Below are 21,711 nucleotides of genomic sequence, written 5' to 3'. Positions count from 1 at the left end.
TCGTGAATTGAATCGTATCGGGAGTTGAGTGAATCGCTACATCCCTAGAAGTAACCAGTAGAGGCATTAAAAAAAAATACATTAAAAAGGAAGCCAAATACAAGTTAGCTTTGCTGGCAGAAGTAGTGCTCTGTAAGGGGACCAGTGTCGGCGTCATGGGGGGTATTCGTGGGCCGTGCCCCCCAAGCTGACCTACTGTGCCCCCCCACCCCTCTCTTCGCACTACAGGGGAAGCTTTTTATTAATCAAAGATATCTGATTGGCTATCACAACTGACTGTGTCCATTCACAGGAGTTTGCTTCATAGACATAACATACTGTGGTGTAATTATTTTACATTTGTGCTATTGAACGTACCCTAGAGCTGCTGTTAGGATCAGCCAAAAGAATGTGTCTATGGCCTGCTCTGTTGATTCACGTGACGTCACTCATATTGCTGCATCGCAACAAAGCAAGAGCAAAAAAATCAGACGGAGGGCAGGAAGTGAAGCTTGAGAATCTGCCATCTGAAATAATCAAAATGCCCATGTTTTGAGTAGCTTACGGCTGCTCCAATCGTTGTAACTGAGAAAAGGAAGAGATTTTATAGAGTACTGAAGATTGTCGCTCACTAAGGTGAGAAATGTAAAAAGCTGACAGAACGCCGCCGTAAAAAGTGGATTTTAAAGCTACGTCTACGGTCGGGAGGAGCAGAGTCTGCTGATGCCCATGTCTGTAGCTACCACTTCGTCAAAAGCATGTTAGCAGGGGTTGCAGAGCGTTTTTGTGCCCCCCCGCAGTTTTCTTAATGCCCCCCCCATTTAATACTGCCTGGCGCTGGGAAGATTCCAACATGCATTTTTAGGTCATTTCTTCACATTCTAGTCTAATGAAGGGATAACTTACAGAGAAGAGTTTTTGTTTGATCAAATATATCATTTGGCATCTCCATTTATCATACACGTGCACCGACTAAAAGATGTTATACCTAGAATTTCAAATGATTTATCTAAGAAGCACCACACTTAAAATGTGCAATTACGCACTAAAATGTATTGACTCAAGCAGATTTCAGCTTTCAAAAACATTTAAACAAGTTGAAATTTGGATGTTCCCAATGTCTCTTGGGTTTGTTGAATTTTTAAGATGACTGACCATGATCATGGGATGGTGACATGTAACAGTTGTGACTGTTTTGATCAAGATCAGATGTACATTCACCAACATAGCTGAATGATCAGCCTGAAATTCCACCCCCGACACCAAAATGGGGCATTTTCTGCTTGAGGTTTCCCTTCAATGTCTTGCGGGGGAAAATCCGGAGCAAACTTACATTTAGTTATAACCTAATGGAATTCCCAGTTAACAAGTGTAAACTGACTGGGATTAATTAGAAAAACAACGGATGAACTTTCTCGATCTGTACTCAAACACTTAATGATTTAAAGCCTAAATTAATAGCCTCGCGATGAAGTCGTAAAAACAGAGAAAGAGTGGGAGGGAGCGGCTGTCTGAGTGAATGAGTGAGGGAGGGAGAAGACACAGAGACCAAGATAAGAAAAAGGGATAAAAGAGAGATGGAAAATGGGATGAGGGAAAGAAAGAAAGCTCAGACAATGGGAATAAATCAAGGAGCATAGAGGAGAGAGGAAGCAGTGGAGCATTTGCATTAGAATAGACAATGATCTGGAGAGCATGAGATAACCAAAATAGAGTTTGGAAATAAATAAAAAAAATAGATTAAGGGTTGGAATCATCACTGCGTGTAGGTAAAATGTAATAAGATGTGTGTGCACAGGCACTCAGTTGATGTAAACTTTCCTTTTCAAATACCAGTATGTCAGAATATAATGAAACATAAAAGTTAAATATATATTATATATGTTCTCTGACTATTAATTCTAAGCCTCAGGTAAGTTGCATTATCATTCACTGGGCCCTGTTAACATGAAAACCAATATTCCCACCAGAGACACTCAATAATAAAGCGTTGCAATGCATTAATAAGCCACAGGTGTTTCTGAGTACTCCTTGGGTCTTTTAGGGGCTCCCATTTTCTGTTTTAAAATTTCCCCAAATTTGTTTTCTCTTTTGCCCCATCCATCTTATTTCAATTCAATTGCGTTTAAGGTTTTAGCCTGAAACACGTCACTTGCTCATCGCTTTGTACTTTTCCGTCTCATCATCTTCCCCTGTTTAAGGTAAGTTCTCTGAATATGAAACTTCCCGAAATCGTTCCAATAATGCTTCAACTGATTTACCAAAACGGGAGGGTTACAGTAAGATTATGCCAAATAATGTTTTAAGAGTTTAACACTTAGTCTCCAGTTTAACAGGTAAATTATCATGGAAATGTATGACATGATACCAAAATAATATTTGTGAAGCCTTTAGTTACCGCCAACCCGTAAATCACCCTCAAGTTTTGCACGAAACCCAGCACAGCCGCGTGATCTGATTCAAGTGTCACCAGGTAAAATGATCACCAGTTCAGCTAATACACCAAAAGTTAAACTTGTCTTTGTACAGAGCCTTTTCCGATTTGAATGCAGTCCAAATACCCTGAACCACTTGTTCATCACAACAGATTAAAAACACATAGCAGGAGATTTTGATATGGTCGGAATTTGACTTATTCATCAGTTTGTCACAGATTCTAGACCTTCAGGCACCAGTTTTCCTTAGAAAAATAGCGTGTAAATGGCCATGTTTACATGAGAGCTTTTATTCCCCTTTAATCCAGAATAAAAATTAAATCTTCTTTAAACTGACCTCGTAAACACCTAATTCCGAATGAAAATGGCCATTTTGAATTAAACTTAAATCCAAATCAAGTGACTGGTTAATTCCGATTGGAATAATTCCTATACGTTTAAAATAGCTTAAAATTAATTCCGCTGTTCTGCGTATGCTCATCTTGTCGCAATGACGCGCAGGTGACGACAATCCAAGATGGCCACCCGGACGGTCTCGAGCAAAGACTATTTATCTAATAAGAGTCTTAGAAGACATGGATATAATGGAAAGTGTCACGCTGGACCAGACAGGAAAGGACTCAAATCAGGAATCAAAAACAGGCAGAGTCAGAATAATACTAGGAAGAACGCGGAATCACTGGTCAGGAATTAACACGGACAATATGGCAAACAGAAACTGAAGGAGCTGAACTAAATAGACTGACTAACAACTGATTAGTGGCAGCTGGTAACTCAGGGGAAACTGATGGGGCAGGCTGAACAGAGGGTGAAGCAGCCTGGAATGACAAAGAAATAAGAAACCAAAATAGGAACTGTCAAAATAAAACAGGAAAACAAACCGTGGGTGTGACAGAAAGAGTGGATGGACGGAAGCATAAACATGCGGATATTCACAATGACTCACTTACAGTATTACACACAGTGCACACGGACATTGGCAAACAAAACAGGCTCCATCGGACACCAGTTCTCCTTTCACTCAAAATCCTGTATAGTGGAGGCAAAGCAGCTGTTGCACTAACCACTAGTTTTGATTGGTCAAAGTATGACTGTCCACCTCCCTTCTGCGCTACTAGGGGAGTGGTGGCCTCGTGGTTAAGGATGCTGGGCTTGTAATCGGAGGGTAGCCCATTCAAGTCTCAACTGGGCCAACACTGTGAGCAAGTCCGCCAAAACCCAACTGCTCCCTAGGGATGGGTCAAATGCAGATAACACATTTTGTATATGTACCTGTATATATATGACAATAAAAGGCTAATTATTATTATTTAATTATCTATAGCCCTTCTCGTCCATGGTACAAAAGTGAAACAGAATGTTATTATCAAGCTGCTACTTCAAAGCTTCCATCAAAACAAAAATGAAAACAGTTATTATATGGTCTTCTATTGTTGTAACCAAAAAGAAAAGGTCTGTTTTTCTCGATAGATGTGATATGTCACATTTGCCTTCTATCTGATCAGAGCTCTTACTGGAATTGAATAAAGCCGAATAAACCTGTTTTCCATGTAAACACAAAGCACAACACTTAAATTTGGAATAATTACTTCTGAATTAAATAACATCATGTAACTGTAGTCAATGCGTGATAATGTTCCAAAACATGCATGTGAGGAATTTCCATATCCTGTTGGGGCCTGATTGTAAACAAAGAGAGAGAGAAAAAGAAGGGGGAAAAACTGTTCAGATTGCTTTTTTCGCTTCAGAACATAAATTCAGTTTTTTTTCATCCATTTTCCACAATCTCTGAAAATTGGTGGCCCTACACTCTGCATAATTAAAAGGGTTTGCAATGCTTACTTTACAAACACAGCATTCCTTCTGAGGAGTTGTCAACCTTGACAAGCAGTTATCGGCAAAGAGACACAGGGTCTACAGAGCCAGTCAAGAAGAGTAGTTATAAAGGCCATTAGTCAATACCTCGGACCACTAAGAAGACAAGCAGATGTAAACACTAAGGTATGGATAACAGCTGAAAAGACGTACAAGAGACTTTAAAACATTCTGAAAGTTGTCGGTCAATCCTAACCATATCGAGCCCAAAAACCAGCAACGACGCACTCAAGTTAGGGGTGAGAAAAGCACAAATTGGACAGACGTGGGTCAATCTTTCGTTGCCCTCCTACACTGCAGCACTGAGGACAGTGTCCCAGGACCCTCAGGTACTGATGTTAGTGAGAATAATAATCAGCTGGGACATTCAGCCCACACAGTGCAGACGCAGGCCAAGGACCTTAAGTTGTCAGAGAAGGATTGAGGAAAGACTCTGAGAGGGAAAGTAAAAAGAACACATGGTGAAAGATAAAGCCAAAGAAAAAGAGGAAAAATGTGTGAAGTAAAAGTTCAAACTTTTGCGAAGGAGGAATGAAGGCTAGCATGAGGACAAAGGATAACGACCATGGAGATAAAAGCGGTAGGAAGCTACTAGAAAACACATTCCATGGCTGGGTACCAAACTTTCCACCTCCACCACTTATTTTTTCTCTCATCTCACACATCTTCTTTTTCTCTCCCCAGAAAACCTTCGCCTCAAATTCCTTTTGTCCTTTGTTTATTGCACCTTCTCTCCTCGATCTCTTAACAACACTTTACGCCCTCCGCCTTTAACAGGGAGCCATATTTCTACTCTTCCTGGTAAGTGCTGACCTATCCTGAGATAAATAGAAATATTCCCTTAGGAGCCATTAGCTGCAAATACAAGCCAATTTTCTGTCTATAGGGATTCTCTAGATGGCACTAAAAGCATATTATGCCATAACTCAGTGTAATACACAACAGGAGGGAAATAAATATGGAACAGCAAGATGTACAAGGGACACCCTGATAAACATTTTTGGAAAAGCTCTTCAATTTCATAACTTGTTCTGCTGAATGTGGAATATGTCAATTGAAAGTCTGCAAAAATAAAGTGATGACATTTTTTGAACAACTCCCGATGTATGCCTATTTCTCACAATAGGGAAGAAAAACTTGACACATCCATCCATCCATATTCCGACCCGCTTCTTCCTTTTATCAGGGTCTTGAGGACAACTTGGGGGGTCCTAGGAGAACCAATAAACACTAGACGCACTTTTAGAAAGGGAAGGAAACCAACTTTCCTGCTACTAAACATCCTAAAATACATGCACCAGAGAAAAAACACGCAAAAAAAACACTTTCTCTTTGGGTTAAGTGGTTTAGTAAATATACAGCACCAGTCATTGAGGTCGATTCAAAGAGAGCTTGTAAATTGCAAGACAAGAGGTTCTTACTCCACTTGTGAGAGTCTCTCAATAGCTTTGTGCATGTCGATGGAATTATACTAACTGGGATTAAGGGGTGCACACGCCCTCTCTCTTTTAGAGAAAACTATAGAAATATTCAGAGGTTTGCTCAAACCTAACAGATAAAATCATGTAGAACAAGAGAACTCGGAGAGCGTAAACCTCCGCCAAAGCACCAAATATCCTCTTTGCCGGGTATTGGTAGTTATCGAGATCAGTGATCCTGATCATAGTACCATGATCATTCACACTTCAAAGGCTTGGAAGGAATGTATATCCCCATTAAAGACCATACAGTAGGTCCAAATGTATGGGCAAAGCCATTTTTTCCAAATACGTAATGAAATGCTCAATCTGGACCGATCTGGATGAAACTTGGTGGAGTAAAGAACAACATAGTAAAAATTTCATAACAATCCATCAATTACAAACTGATACATTTATGTATTTATTAATTTATTATCTTCCTGTTGAAGGGAATAAACTGGTATACCTACAGGCTTAAATTAACTCCTGATGAAACAGTACTTTCATAAATTCTGGTAAAATAAATATGACTTCACTATGGGTAACATTGATGGTACAAAAGACGTTTGCTGCACATGCAGTGTGTTTATTGGGGTAAATGAGGATTGTGATTAAGAAAGGAAAATTAGACTCTACCATTGTTGAAGAATTAGTTACAGTGCTCAAACATTCTCTCCTGGCATGTCTCATCGATGCTCATGTCATTTGTTTTCCAATGTGCTTGAATGTAGGAGATACACATGGCAAAAAAAAGGTAATGACAAATATGCCCTAATTTGTGTGTCGTTACCTTAAGTGGGAACGAAACACATAAGACAGTGGCACCAGATGTTTGTGTTTCTCCAATCATTAGCAATTGAGAGCCTCTTTGACACATGAGCTGTCTAGAAATCCACCTGAGATCGCTGCTGCATATGCTCGAGTGTGTGTCTTTGGCCAGGCCTATGACTAGATAGATGAGGCAAAGTCAATGCTGCAAAGAACTGGTGTGCATTTGTGTCAGTGACCTCTGACCTCTGAGGCTGTTGGGGTGAATACATGCTCCTACTTTGCATAAATTAATGAGCTATTGTCATTTTCCTGGAAAAAAAATTATTAAAAGAATGCACACACTGTGCACACACAAATGCACAGGTGAGTTTGTTATCAAATGGCAACAGTAGAAGCAGATGGGTAATGGGCTGCAGGGAAGGGTGAATTGACAATGACTTGACAAATTTAAACAACCTGAAAGGACTCTTTGCTCAGTTCTTCAGTTGGACTTCATCCAAAGTCGCTAAGAGAAAGAGGACAAATCAATTTGCTTTCCCATTATTATGAGAGGGACCTCGCAGCTGTACGTGGGCTGGTTTTAAACGTGATGGTATCATTAGCAAATTAACTCTGAAGACACAATGTAAGGGTCAGGCTAGTGCAGATTCTCCACTCAACAGAAAATCTCAAGAAAGATACTTTGAGTGGAAAAAGGAAGACATTGATAATCAACAGCAATCAGGCCCTAGAGCTTTACCGTCTCTATTAAAACTCCATCAGAGAACCGTTCTGTTGCTCATTATGATAAAGACTCAATATGTAATCTTGGGGTTGCACGTGGGGGGCGTGTGCATGTCACTCCCGCACAGTAAATACACTCTGCTGCAGCGTTTGCACCCCCTTGTTTCAGCATTGACTCTAATCAAGAGCAGTTAAGTGAAAGGAAGTGACAATTTTTCAAATAAAATGACCAGAACATACATTAAATTTTTTTTTTTGTCAAACTTGATTATCTTTCTTAGTGGTAAATTAGCAAATGGTGCACGAACCAGTATCAGTATATGAAGCAAAAATGAGTTTAAAGTGTAAAGCTGTGACCATTTTAAATGGTGACTGACTCATTGGTACAACGCAATCTGTAACGTTATGGTTGATTGATGAACAACAAAGAACCTTTCGAATTTCACAAGTCTGTTTTTACATCTTGTGGGTATTAGTAAACTACTACTATATATCAAAAACTAACAATAACATAACTTTGAAATCTGTTTTCTTTACAACAAAAAGCCAACTTTGATTAAACTTTTGCCAGTTTTGGTCACATAAACCAAAGCTGATGATAGACACTTCATAAGAATAAACCAACATATAAAAATAAACCAACCCCCCAGTCTTTCTGCGGCCACCAAGGTTAATGCACATGACATGGCAGAAAAATACACACAAAACAGCAAAAGTCTGTAAAGTTCAGCAGGAATACACACAAAATCCAGTAAAAAATATGCAAAATGACTCCAAAAACACACAAAACCGCACAAATACACAAAACCTAGTAAAAATAAACAAAATGACTTCAAAAACACACAAATGTACAAAGTCACAAAAAAATATGCATAAGAAAAATACAAAATTACTTAAAAACACACAAAAACGACTACAAATAAATAATTGAAAAATATACAAAACAACACATTTTACAGATAAAAATATACAGAATGAACAAAAGATATTCAAAATGACAGCAAAATACACAAATGGAGTATAAAAATACATACAAATTGGCTCACGAAACACAAAACCGCAAAAATATAGAGAATGACAGATATACAAAACGACAACAAAAATGCACAAAAGTACTTAAAAAACACACAAAACTACAAATAAATAATTGAAAAAATATCCAAAATGACTAACACAAACAAAACAACAAAAACACACAAAATAACAACAAAAACATACAGAATGACTAAATAGCTTATTTGATTAAAAAAAAAAAAAAAACACTGGATCAGTTTGTAGGAACGTTGCATGCAATGGCATGATTTGTAGAAGTAGCTTACACCAATAAGAATTGGATTTTGAATCTTGTTGAACGACCATCCTTTGCTCACATCTGCAGGACTTATTGCGAAACATTACTAAATTAAAACTACGGAGGATATTGGGGGATGAAAAGCAGAAAAGGACCAAAAACACATTCTCAAAGTTAATTGCTTCTCCTTTTTACTCTTTTTCTTTCTACTCATTCATGTTCAAGCATATGGAACAGACACCTCACCTCTTTTCTTCCTGCCAACTCTTTCTTCTCTCTGTGTTGGCATATCGCTGAGGCAGCACTTGTGCTCTTTCGTCCATCTCACCTCTCTCTCTCTCTCTCTTTGAGCCACAGCAGTGGAACAAGGGGCACAATGCTAATCAGGCTCCTTAACCCTCACACACACACACGAGAAAGAAAGCCACCTCTAATGAGGGACAGCACTCATAAAGAATTATGACTTTCAGTTTAATGGCATTAACGAACAAGAAGGATTATATTTAGGACTTCTACCATGTATACAAACTTATATTTGATATGCAAGCTGTAGGGTAACGGAAGATGCTGGACATTATTTAGAAATAAAATATAATTTTATGAAGATTTTTTTTAAAAGAAGAGTTAATTGGCATTAGGTTTGCAAAGAGGCAGAAGATTTTCTATGGGAATTTAAGCTTAGGAATTTGGTGAATAATCAAAAATATAAACTTTTCATGGGAATTATTCATTGGAATTTACAGGAAATTGGGAGTAACTTTTAAATAACCGATGCTTTAGTTCAGACGTCAAACACCAAGTAGTTCGATCTTAAGTGGGCTGCAAATTTTAAGCAGCAATTTCAACATTAATATCCCCAAGTTTGTACTTTATGTATAATTTATATGCCGTGTAAAGTATTTAAGGCACCAACAATATTCAGGCAATAAGTGACAGTTATCAGTCCCTGCAGGACTTTCTTTTTTATAGGGCCTACAGTATATCATGCAAAATCAATAACAATGTTAATTCCTTATCAAAAACACCCCCCAAAGTATTACTGGCCTTCCTTCCTGTATCTCTGAGCAATCCTCACTAATCCTGCTGCTGCTCTGCCCTCTTCTGAAAAACGAGCGGTGCAGACCCCAGTGACATCACCAAAGTCTGAACCGCCCCCCTCCAGGAAGTGCCTAATGCCGGCCGCGCCTCCACAGTGAACATACACGCCCACTCTCTCGGAGCAAAAGGCATGCGAGCTACATACACGAAATGTGTTCTCTGCATTTAACGCCTCCCTGAGGAGCAGTGGGCAACAACGGTGGAGCACCAAGGGAGCAGTTCCATTTTTAGTATCCGTTATATCGCCTCGTATCGCCTTTGACTTGATCTGACGTGTCTGTGACAATGCGACGCATTGGTTGGACAAAACTAATGATTATCACCTTAAATACACTATTCCTGTAGTTAATAGAGATAAGAGGGATAATGAAATGACTTAGCAGCTTAACACTTCAGTGTTTGCAGCAGCTGATCTCTGCAGCTGCTGCTGCTGCAATAAACACAGCCTGAAGCGCAGAGACGGACTCACAATCACAATAGCCGCTTAAATAGCCGTGTTCTTAATATTCACAAATTTCCCAAGGTTAATTTCCTGTAGAACTTTACTAGAAATATTGTGCCCCTTTGAAATCCTAATGGGAATCAAACCAGATGCTAAGGATGAACACATGAGATCTTATTATATGAATTTTGCATTACCTCGTTCCTCACTTTATACATCTATATCAAAGTGAACATCCATAGTAATGCAAATGCATATGAGTCATATTTTAAAAAGCTGTTACAAACACTGTAGCTGAAACATGATTGACTCATTGATTTGAATATAAACCAGCCATGCAGCAAATGCCTTTTATTCCATGACATTAAAAGAGTCGCCTCAGGTGCTGGAGTAGTGCACATGGGAGTCGGTGCACAAACACACTGGACATGTGTCTGCGTGCATGTCTTCCAGCAGTGATGTTGAGTTTCTACACCAGATTCTGTACGACACTACTAATTAGTCTCTCAATAACAGACAGGCACACGGGGGGGTGGGCTGACTCAGGAGAAACTTTGATGGCAAAACCACAAAACCATGTGAGGATGGGGACTGGTACCATTCGGAATAATGAACAATAGTCGGCGGACGAGGACATTTTTGGTTCTCACCCCAACCCCAAAACTCTCAGAACCAATCACTCCTCGTTTTTAACCCTCTTTTCAGCCCGGTTTTACTTTTCCAATCTGTGTTTCTCTCACTGTGTAATCATATCCTTTACACCATAGGCTCCCAATCTAATCTCATGCATCGGTAATCTTTAATTACACTGATTTGCAGAGACTCTCCTCCAGTTTGTCCTCAATTCATTCATGGCTCCATTTCACAATGTACAAACACACATACAAGAATTCCTCACTCCCTTTTGATTTTTGTTGGCAGAGCCGCAATCAAACGAAATGCCACGAGTTGGCAAAATGTTGTTTCTAATTATTTCCTGATCTCATTTAAGCAACTGTTCTCCATCTTGACCATCACTCTTTGATTGGTGACATAGAACAGTGACAGCTGCAGAAGAATGTCCCCAAATGACAGCTAAACAGAAAGAGGGGGCAACTGTGAATATGAGTGGCCGTTTATTCCTGCAGTTCGTTTGTCAGATGAAACGTAAGCAGCTTGATGGGGTTATCGTCAGAGTCTCATTTGCAGCACAAACAGTCGACTGTTTAGATTTTCCCCCCCATTAGTTGACCTGTTTATACCTTCCTTTTATTCTCTCACCATTACCAGTCTTTGGAGGGATTCAATTTTCCTGCAGCCAGTAAACTGTGCTGTAGTTATACAAGCTGCTTTACTGAACTGGGCAGAGATAATTCCCTTTATGCGTATAAAGACAGGCCCGCACTCTTTAAAAGCCACCTGGGCAACCCCATCAGCACCATTTGGCTCAGTGATCTCTCCCACGTTGGTCCATCTGCTCACCTGTCGCCTCTATTTTCCCAGTCGTCACCTTCAGTGACTCATTTCCTTTCTGCCTTGCCTGCGGTTTAACCAGTCTGGCTCGTGATTCATTCTTTGTCGTCATGTTTCCAGCATAGTGTAGCAGAAATGGAGAAATACCTGGCTGACATAACAATTTTTCTTTTACTATTTTGTATTCTTTGTTGAGAAAAGGTACTTGTATTGAACTTTCATTGCAAGCCCCATAAAAAATTCATGTATATTACTCGAGGTTCAGAGAGATAAAGTTTGTCATTTTTGTTAAGCCACAGGTGCTAAGTAATATACTGTACATTCTTTAACAAGGCACAGTTGCGTTTTTTTCTGATTAAAGGTGCAGTCCATAACTCTTATAAAAGTGACTGTCATATTTGCTGAAGCTGTCACTATGTAAGGCCAGCTTTACATGACACTAGTAGTTTGTGTGAAAAAAAGACCCATTGAGCCAGCCTGTTGCTCCTGCAGCCTTTGGCAGGTTGCCAGAATGCACAGTGACCGAGGAAAAATAACCAATCAGAGCCAGGATTGTGTTTGAAGGGCTGTCTGACAGCTGTTGCTCACAGTCCCCGCCCCATTCCAGGGGCTAGAGCGCCGTCTTTTTTACAGTGTATGGTCTGGAAGAGTAGAAGATGGAATTAGCAACTTCTCTGCTTGAAAGGTAATTACTGCTGCTTGATTTACATTATGTTTGATTTGTAATTGTTACACTAGAACTCTGCGGTGCATGTGTTGTTCATGTGCGCGCAGCAGCCTCCTAGTGGGCTGCTGTAAGTGACACTGTGTTGTTGCTGTTGCTGCTGAGGTGTGTGCACATTGAGAGAGAGCGAAGCACTGCAGATGTTTTTAACAGAACATGTTATATTACCGTCATAATGCTGTTGGACTAACGTTAGCTTGTTAGCTCCTCTGAGGGAGGGACTTTGGGAAGTTTGGAGGCAGGGTAAGAGAGCATCGGGAAGGGAGGGGGAGAGAGGGATCTGAGAGTTGCGGACTGCACCTTTAAGGAGTGACTTAAATCTCGTAGAGGCTCGTAGAACGTAAAATGCTTGTAGTTTCTTCTGCCTCGTCTTTTCAACGTCAGGTCATGTGACTCCTGACACCACCGCCTGCCTAAATGAAAAACATGGATATTTTGTATATCACCTTCTTTCAAGGTAGATTGTGGCTTTAGAATTGTTTTGACAACATTTCTAGTGAGAAATGTACACTGTTCACTTTTTGTTTCATTGCATTTGCTAAAATCAAAAAAGTCAATTTTATTTCTCATTAATATACACTCAGCACCCCATCTTGACAGAAAAAAACCAGAAATGTAGAAAGTTTTGCAAATTTATAAAAAAATTATTCTAAAAAACAAATTTTTTTTAAAACGAAAGTCATGTCGAAATACGTTTTTTAGTTTATTAAAAATGGAAATATTTACTTTTTACTATCATGATTATTTATATTCATTCAAATCTGAATATATTTCCACACTTCGTGGCTGAAGTGTAATTTAAAACAGTTTGAAACCTTGTAATGATTAAATAATGAAAATAAAGTTGTTGTTTTTTTCTTTAAAAAAAACTGTGTTGTGCTTTCACTTAAAATCAATGACTATATTTAGATTTCTAAAATAAGAAAAATAAATAAATAAAGCTTTAAATGTCACTTATTTCTGTTAAAAATTCAAGGAGTTATACATATTTGCCATCATGTGCATGAACACAATCAAATAACATCTCCTTCTTAAAAAATAAATAGAGTAAAGACTAAGCGTATAAATAAAAATAGAAAAACAAAATAAAATAGGAAAACACCATCCATCCATTAATTTATTTTCCGACCCGCTTGGATCTGTTTTCAGGGGGACGGGGGTCTGCTGGTGCCTATCTCCAGCTCTCATTGGGCGTTAAACAGGGGTACACCCTGTACAGGGCACCAGTCTAAAAAAAACACCACTTGTTTAAAAAGAATAAACACAAATATAATAAAAATATACAATAATATACAAAATCTATATAACTCCTGCAGCAGCAGCAGCATTAAATAATTGAAAACAATGTTTAGATTATTTGGACAAGATATTTGTGTTTTCCAAACGCTCAAAAGGCTAAAGAAAATAATTTCAAATAATAAGTAATATTGACCTGTGTGATGATTCCTCACATCAAGTGTCTATTATTGATTTGAGTAACAGTTTTTTTTTTTTTTTTGTGATATTACCTGTGGGACTATTTGTGTCTTTTTCTTTTTTTTTTTTTTTTTTTTTACATGCAATCACAAAAAATGTTTTAGGTTTCATTACAAGATTGGGTTTTGGGTCAGGATTATGTTTGGGGGTTAGTATGAATAAAAATAAAGATTATTTGTTTATCTCAATATTATTTTTGGTATTTTTTTAATCCCTAACTGTATGGATAAAGATAAGAAACTGTTAGCCTTTTACGTTCTACAAGCCTGAAACGTAAAATACTTACGTATGTGGACTCTGCAGACTGTGGCGAGTAGGTCGGATTGCAAGAATTGTGAATAGAGAGGTATAGTGAGTATTAAGATGCTAGTTAGCATAGCATAGATAGTTCGTTGGAGATTTCATAGTCAAGACAGGGCGTGTCTTAAGTTCTTTAGGAGCCTGGCCGATAATAAAGGTATTTTTTTCCATTTTTCATTTCCAGCCTAGATGCAGATCAGCCCAAACCCCAGGGTTTAGGTACTATATTAACAGTATTTGATCTAGAATTTTTCAACAACATTCTGGAGTTTTTTGAGTCTTACTTAAAGATGAAGAACTTAACTGTTTGTCAGGTGCTAGTCCCAAGAGGTACCGACAAATCCTCCCGTCAATGAACTCCATTTCAAGGGATGGTTTGTGGATAACATATCCATGCAGACTTAATGTAGATGTAACGTAGACTTCCAAACAGTTCGCTATGAGTTCATTAATTTACAACAAAAAGACTCAATGTCAGTTCTTACGACAGAGTGCTGCCCACATCGGTACCACGTCATGTAGCTACTGTACTTTGGAGCTGATGTCAAGTACATCTCTGGCAATATTTTCTTCCTGGGAAACACTATAATGTGATGATTCACTGTCCTTACAAGCATTGTCCCTTCTCTGGCTCAAAAAGACACTGTAGCTATTTATACACCTTTCATCACAGTCACTAGCCATTAGCAGTGTGCATTGCCATGTCTGACAATACTATTCACAATTTGCATGTCTACAATATATTTAGATACATCCCGGTGCTAAACAATACAATATATTGTGATATATATATATTTTTAAACTTGCGAGAACATGTAAATGGTAACTAAATCAAAAACAAGTGGTATATTTATTAAACTGTCAAATCACATTTTTCAAAAAAAGTTTAACTTTTGCTTCTACAACAGAATCTGAATATGTGAAGTTGTTAAATTATTATTATTTTTTTGAAAGTAACCACATACATGAATAAGAGTGCCCAGTATGTTGTATGAAAATTAAGTCAATCATCTTTCAAGCTAAAATGCATTGAGGAGTGAGGTAGTTTAACAAGGTCTGATGTGGTTCAGTGACACCTAGTGACCAGACCATTACATGCTATGCATAGTGTTAGCACAATGAAATGTTTTTTTTTTTTTTTTTAAAAAAACACTAAAACATCGATTTGGACATTTTTAGGATCGATGTGATAATCGTGCAGTGAACTATTGTGATATATAGCCGAATTGATTTAGGCTTTTACTAAAGTCCTTTAAAGGTATTTCTTGTACTGAATGATTTTTTTCATTGATAAATCATGAAAATGACTAGTACAGGCACTCTGAGTACACCCCTACTGTATAATCAGGGAGTGGCTTAAAAAAAAACTGATAAATGTCTCATGGATTCATTTGAGAATACACCAATTAATGCTATGATGGCAGAAGTTTAAACACACACAGAGGCCACTTCTTAGACTACTGTCACTCGATCTCTGGAGAACCCTTAAGGAAATCACTTTAAGTAAATCTATGAGATGTAAGCAGCACAGCTTTGCTTCATCCTAAGATCATCTAAGAGCCTTTACTGGACAACTCATTTACTGAGTTAAGGTTGAGGGGGTTTCCTCTCATCAATTCACACCAACAAGCAAAGCCTTATTGATTATTGCCAATGCAATTATTACTTGGACCCAACTGGGAAGAGAAAACCAAAGTAATCACTAGAGTTTTGGTCAAGAGTGATTTGCACAAATGACGCCTTGAGGAGCAGTTCCAGAGAACAGAAGAAAGGACAGAGAGGCAGCTTTTCAATACGGTGATCAGTTTCTAGGTTTTTCTTCACACAAACTCATTTTCTCTCTGTGTTTGGTTTCATTGGAAGACAGGTGTGGCGGTGCAGGAGGCAATCGTCACTCATGTCGGCCATCTAATTGCTATAGGTGTGGGAGTCGACTTTTTGTAATTACATTTAAGTCAAAAGCCCTTCAGGCTGCAGGAGGATTGAGAGCAAAGAAGCTAGAAGATTGGACGGATATGAAATACCTCAGTTTAAAAAGAACAGAGGGCCAAACGCTTGTTGATAAAGTGTAAAATGGCCACCAACTGTGGTCTGTCATTTCAAACACAATATAAACACATATACACACACATGCATAGTTAAGAACCACCTACTGCTTAATTACTGCATTGTTAATTGTGTTTAAACTGGAAACAAGTTATTTGCTCCTACACCAATGACATGAGTAGCTTCTCATTTGTTAAATAACCATATGGAAAGAAAGACGCATGTGGTTGTGATGAAGAAGTTAATCTGTTTAAAAACATCTAAGGAGATGTTGAACTTGCAACAATCCAGTAAAAAACTGTCCAACGTATCATTAATTTGATTTAGATAATAATAATAAGAATATAATAAAGTAATACTGCTTTATTACACATTCTGCAAAGCAAAAATATGGGAATAATACATTTGTACATGGTTGGAGACTGAAAACAACAAGCTTTTTTCTACACACTCAAATTTTTAAAATCATATAGAGGTGAATTTGAAAACAGCTCAAATCTGCAGGAGTACAGGGATATAGAGGAGGTCGGGTTGAATGTAAAACTGATGTTTTTTTGTTGGATGTGTAACAAATATAGTTCAACTTCTAAAGACTTTAGATTATTCCTTAATACACAGCATTACACGCACACACGCACACGCACACAAAAAAGCTTAGTAATACATTTTTTTGCTAGTTTCAGGTGCAGATAAGTCTCGGTATTTTTTTTAACCCAAAAGTGAAATATTTGCAGGAATTTCCAATATTACTCCTCACATAAATGCTATTTTTATTTACTGGGAAGACGATCTGAAGAAGTGGTCAATTGTTCACCTATAAATGTATCTAGTTTATTGATTGCTTGGCAGTGGCTACTAATGGTGTTACCATGTACAATCTGAAAAACTCTGAGTCTATTTGTTTCTTTTAAAGCCATTAGTGCAGTCATTTTACCCAATGGGTTCGTTTAGTCAGTCCATGATAAACTAGTTTAAATTTAGATTAATTACAATTACAATGTTAAATTTTAATAAAAAAAAATATTTATGTATAAAAGTATAAAAGTTGAAATGAAAAATGTTTTGAACTTAGCAAACAATCAGCCCAGGCTTACGTGTGTGTCAGAATATAATATATCTATGTTTTATAGAAATCATATTTAAATTTTTCAATTATAAAGGGTTCAGTGAATGCTTTGATGAAGTTTGCAGAACTAAGAACCACCACTTTTGGTTAATATTGTAAATGTCACAATATTCGAGAGATAGTGAGGAAATATCTTTCAGGAAGGAATGTGGTTGGAAAAATTGTTTTGGCAAGATTCAATTGTAGACAAACTGGACTTTCTCATCCCAGGTGCTATATCAGAATTCATTGGGCTCAATTGGCAAAAGAATGAACATGAGAAATCATTTTCATACATGGTTTAATTTTTTAATCTCTAAAAATTAATACAACTAATGGTCAACTGAAGTAGGAAAGATATTTATCTGATAAATCACATTATGGAACTTAAACAAGTTCTAATCTGTTTGAACAGACCTACAGTGCATTTCAGTTTGTTTCTAAAGCAAATATGGTGCTCATTGAATTCATCACCATCAAATGTTCATTTATCCAACCACGCTGGGCACCAAACGGAAATATTTGAAAGATTTCAGTAATATGATGTAATCTAAAAGGCCAGTGTGAAGGTAATGCGTCTAGTTTTTGAAGTCTGAGCTGCTCAGAGGAAAGACGTTAAACTGATAACCCAGACTAGAGTTAAAACCGACGTGTCTATAAACCACAACCAAATCGACAGAGACAAACTTTCACGTTTCCGGCTTCTTCATTGCACGCAACCCTGGTCCCATTGCTGCACTTACATGACTTCACACAATCAGTACAGACACACACATGCACACTTGCATTTTCTGCGTCACCGCCCACTCTGACATAAGCGCTCCCCTGCTCCTGGACAGACATGAATCTTACATTCATACTTCCGCTGAAAGCACCACATTGCGCAACGCAGACCTCCTCTGGGCCTGGTTAGTAGCTGGATGGGAGACCACTGAGAATTCCAGGTGCCACAGTGGGGTGGCAGTCACCCAGTGGTATCTGTCATTGTACCCTTGGGCAAGGCACTTCACCTACATTGCCTCGTATGAATGTAGTGTGTGAGTGAGTGTTGGTGGTGGTCGGAGGGGCCGATGGCGCACTATGGCAGCCTCGCTTCCGTCAGTCTGCCCCAGGGCAGCTGTGGCTACAATAGTAGTTTACCACCACTAAGTGTGGAGTGAAAGAATAATGCCTTAATTCTGTAAAGCGACTTTGAGTGTCTATGATAAAGCGCTATATAAAAGTGATGCATTATTATTATTATAGGGTAAGGTGGTTAATATTTAGGTTTGAGTGTTCCTTCTACTTTACATGTATGTGGTGGAGGGAATAAGGCTTGTTTGTATTAAATTACACACAGCTTATGCTGTCTGTGTTGCCAGACACAGCTCGTTTATATAACACCAAAGAAAAAGCCCCCAAACAGCTATTCACCAGCTGTGACGACTCTTGCTCATAAAGGAAAATTCAAAGCTGCCCAAAAGGCAGGTAAACTGCCCATCTGTCAATCTTCTTGTTGTTCACACGTTTACTTATCTCCAGGTCCAACAAAGACCGTTTGTGTTCTCTTTTATTAGACTTAAGTCATGCTGATCGATGCACGTCAAAACATCAAAGGGAATAGATAAACTTGTTTAAGAAGTGCCACATCAAGCACAAAACTGTTAGCATTAAAGCAGAAGTATGAATATTTCATATATAACTTTTGCGGTACCAAGTGGTCCATGGGCCGATAATGGTATAGTTTTTTCACACAACTGATTAGGGCTGGGACTTTAACATATTAATTGTGATTAATTAATTCCATGGAAAAATAACGCACTAAAAAAATAATTGCACTACAAACACGTGGAACCTCTCATTTCAAGAGTTCCTGGTAAACCCATAATACGTATGCACAGACTACAATACAAGACGTGACACTGCTGAGCTTTGTTGGCCCTAATTTTGGCTTTTGAAAACACAGAATGGAAAACAGAAACCCAGTACTGTGCAAATTGTACACGAAAAATTTTGCCAATCACCAGAGCTTTGCAGTCTCCGCTACCACCTCAATGCTAAACATGTAGCGGCGAGACACTCGACAGTGCTAGCCATAGACATTATATACGTAGACGCTGCATCGACTGTGGAGGGACACGTCAACAGCACCGCCATCTTGGACCGGTGGTGGTGGAGGCAGAGGACACATATGCATTACGACAGAAAGAGATATTTCTCAATCTCCAAGTAGAATTATTCGTTGAATTTTGAACTGATTTCCAAAAATTTTTCATTTTTTTTTTTTTTAAATGTCACATGTGGCTATGATACAAGGTGCTTGTATATATTTAAAATGCTGGTTTTACTACTCAACACTTAATCTCCACACCTTGAATAATTAATGATGATGATATAATAGTAATAGTAATAATAGTAATGGTTATAATAAAAATAATAATAATAACAATGATGGTAATGGTTATAATAAAAATAATAATAATAATAACTATTATTATGATAACAATAATAATACAATGACAATACTATTAACTATAATATAAAATATTGATAATAAAATAATAATACAATAATATGAGAAGATAATGATATTTATATGAATAACAATAACAATAAAACAGTAGTAGTACAATTATACAATATTTATAATAATTGTCAAATGCAATGTATCGCCTTAAACAATGAGCACATCTGAACGTTTTCAGGGTTTCTTTTGTTGTTTATCTATCTATCTATCTATCTATCTATCTATCTATCTATAGCAGAGATGCTGTGTCAGCGTGGGGGCAAGGGCATCACTAAAAGCCCTTTTCATGCAAATGGTGCGGATATAACAGTGAGGGAGTGTGTGTGTGTGTGTGTGTGTGAGAGAGAGAGAGAGGCAGGACTAACCACAGAATAATTACTTATCTCAGCCAGCAGATACACTTGATACAGAAAATGAGAAATGTGCAGGTTATGTCTCCCTTTATTACATGTTCATCCACCTCTCTCTCTTACATCAAGTACTCATTAACAAATGTATAAATGGCCTCTTGTGCCTGCTTATCATCTCTGAAAACACCAACACTGCCCTGACACTTATCCCAACACACGCGCACGCGCACACACGCACGCACGCACGCACGCACGCACGCACGCACGCACGCACACAAAATAAAATAATTTGTTGTATGAAATGATCTGATCAGGGTCCTCTGAGACAGAGTCGTGTATGGACTTCTGGTTGGTTCTTACTTCAGACTTCCCCTCTTTTTATCTTCATAATGATCTTCTTTATCTTATCACTTTTCCTTCCATTTCTTCTGAATATCTTCTTTCATTATTTTTCTGTCCATCGCCTCTTTCTCTCCCTCCTTCCTTCCTCTGTATCTTCAGCTCCATCTTTCTCCAGACCACTTTTTCAAACACCTTCTCTTCCCTATCCCTCTTTCTCTTTATCGTGCCATCTCTTCCTCACCATTTTAGTGCTTGCTTTCTTTTTCTTATCTACCCATCTCTCTCTGGCTGTCCAAGATATATGAGTGCGCTCACTGCCTTCTTGCCACCTTAGCCTATTCATCTCTTTCGCTCCTATAGAATTGTTGATCCATATTTTAGTCTAAGAGAAGAACTTCTAAGAGTTGTGTATATAGTTTTGCTTTCCATCATATGAAAGCTCATCCTGGTAAGGTCTACGTAGATTCTCTCAGGTGGCCAATTTGTGCAAGTCATTAATAAAATCTTATATGGTAATTAGCTAGTTCTATCTAAAAGTGTACAGGTGCAGTGTAAATACATCTACTGTATAGGAAGTGAACCAGAGTAGGTTAATGAAAACATACCAGACCAGGCCAGACCAAGTCTGCCTCAACGAGTCGGAATTAATAAAACAAAAAGGTTCTTGGAAAAAAGCCAAATACTGTATGTCTCATCTTAAAACATTACATTGGCTCAATAACAGATGGCACATTACATTTTGACAGTCATCACCAGTAAACTCCAACCCACATTTCCACACACCCATGCCTATGGCACTAGTCTACGGTACAGCCTACATCTGTCAACCCCAACCCCTTTTATTCCCCCCCACCAGACACCTTTTAACTTTCACCAGTTTAGCTCAGCTGCAGCAGCAGCAACAGACCAACAGACTTATTCCACCAAAATGAAAGGGAACATAAGCTATTTTTCACCCATCTCTATTTGTTCTAAGAACCCCAACAACATAGTATTTAAGGTTCATTTTCCCAAACACAAAGCCTGTTTTCCAGAGTTTTAGCCCTCTGAAAAGTCACTTTCTGACTAATTCTAAAACCAGACTGTTTTTAGTGGGCGTGTCTATAGACTTCACATGACTCCACACAATAACGCAACTTTCTTTTGCTATTCACACACTGTTCTTGTTGTTTTCAGCCAAAAATCTGCACATTACAGTAAAACACATGCCTATTTAAACAGAGATTGTGATTGTGAGTCATAAAAACACTGTTTGATGGTGTATCCGTCGTGCAGCAACAGCAGCTTAAAAAAAAAAAAAAAATCAAAAGTCAATTTCTCATTTGTTTGCGAGTCA

At 38.1% G+C, this 21,711-nt stretch overlaps 1 protein-coding gene across 1 annotated transcript in view; it reads right to left on the bottom strand.

Annotated features, from left to right (window-relative positions):
• fgf11a (fibroblast growth factor 11a) overlaps positions 1 to 21,711 on the bottom strand; it is a 131,323-nt gene that overhangs the window by 76,387 nt on the left and 33,225 nt on the right. The gene's annotated exons all lie outside the window — the stretch shown is intronic.

Source organism: Gouania willdenowi, chromosome 18 (genome assembly GCF_900634775.1).
Source record: "Gouania willdenowi chromosome 18, fGouWil2.1, whole genome shotgun sequence".
Taxonomy (NCBI): Eukaryota; Metazoa; Chordata; class Actinopteri; order Blenniiformes; family Gobiesocidae; genus Gouania; species Gouania willdenowi.
Note: the sequence above shows the minus strand (reverse complement) of the source record. Positions and strands in the feature narration are given on the sequence as shown.